A 1,311-nucleotide genomic window follows, 5' to 3' on the forward strand; every position below is an offset into this window, starting at 1 on the left:
CCCCGCCCACATCTGCTTAAAAACTAAGGAAAAGAAGAGAAATGAACATACTGTTAGTTTCCTATGACATCATCTTCTCAGCCATTTAACTCAAGTGAAATCACTAAAATACAGATATGGGAAACACCTGCGGGTTCTGTGCCATTTGCCTCCTGCTGAGACCTAGTGGAAGTATCTCCTTTTAAATTTCCTCTTCACTGGGGCGACAACCGTCCTTTTATTTGTATGCTACTTATATGTATCCATTTATGGTTATTCACATGGGTTCAGATCTAATGACTATGGGAAAACTCATCTGCCCTAGAGCTTTCCCACGTGTGCACACACGCATCTTCATCAGTTATGCTAATAGAACTCAGGAAAACATAAGCCCACCTCAGAGTAAGCCAGGTGCAAAGTACTAGAACAAAACTAGACTGGGACATTATACTTATCAACAAACTTTCGTTGAGTGCCTGTTCTGTGCCAGGTACTCTTGATACCCTTCCAGTGCCCCTTTGGAGCACTAGAAGACAATATGTAAACATAAAAGATAAATAGTAAAACAAGGTAGACTACAATAAATGCAAAATCAATTCTATATGCTACAGCATAATATGATGGAAATACCAGATTAGAAGTCAGGAGAGTCCCAGAACTTTGGGAGGCCGAGGTGAGAGGATTGCCTGAGAGAACAGCCTGAGCAACTTGGCGAGACCTCATCTCTACAATAAATAAAAAAATTAGCAGGGCGTGATAGTGCGCCTGTAGTTCCGACTACTTGGAAGGCTGAGGCGGAAGGATTGACTGAGCCCAGCAGGTCGGTGGGTGTGAGCATGCCAGTGCACTCCAGCCTGGGTGAAAGAGTGAGACTCCAACTCAAAAAAAAGAATAAAGAAGTAGGGAGATCCGGATTCTGTCCCAGTTCTGATACCTTGGACATGTTATCACTCAAAACCAGGGGTCTGCAGACTACTGCTTGCAGGTCAAATCCAGCAAGTCAAAAACCCCTGTTTTTGTAAATAAGATTATTGGAACAGAACATTTGCTATATATTAGGTATGGCTGCTTTGGGCTACAATGGCAGAGTTAGGGAGTTGCAAAAGAGATGTACAGCCTACAAAGCCTGAAATACTAACTGGCCCTTGCCAGACTTAAACTCAGTGTTTTCTCATCTCTAAAATGGGACTAATATCTGCCCTGTCAGTTTGACAAAATTTGCCCTGAGAACCAAATGGGAGCCTGTAATCCTGCGCCTTTGGGAGGCTGAGGTGAGTGGATTGCCTGAGCCCGCGGGCTTGAGACCCGCCTGGGCAGCGAGACCTCATCTCT

The sequence above is a fragment of the Carlito syrichta genome, unplaced genomic scaffold, assembly GCF_000164805.1.
Source record: "Carlito syrichta isolate Samal-C Ts95f unplaced genomic scaffold, Tarsius_syrichta-2.0.1 Scaffold306837, whole genome shotgun sequence".
Classification (NCBI taxonomy): Eukaryota; Metazoa; Chordata; class Mammalia; order Primates; family Tarsiidae; genus Carlito; species Carlito syrichta.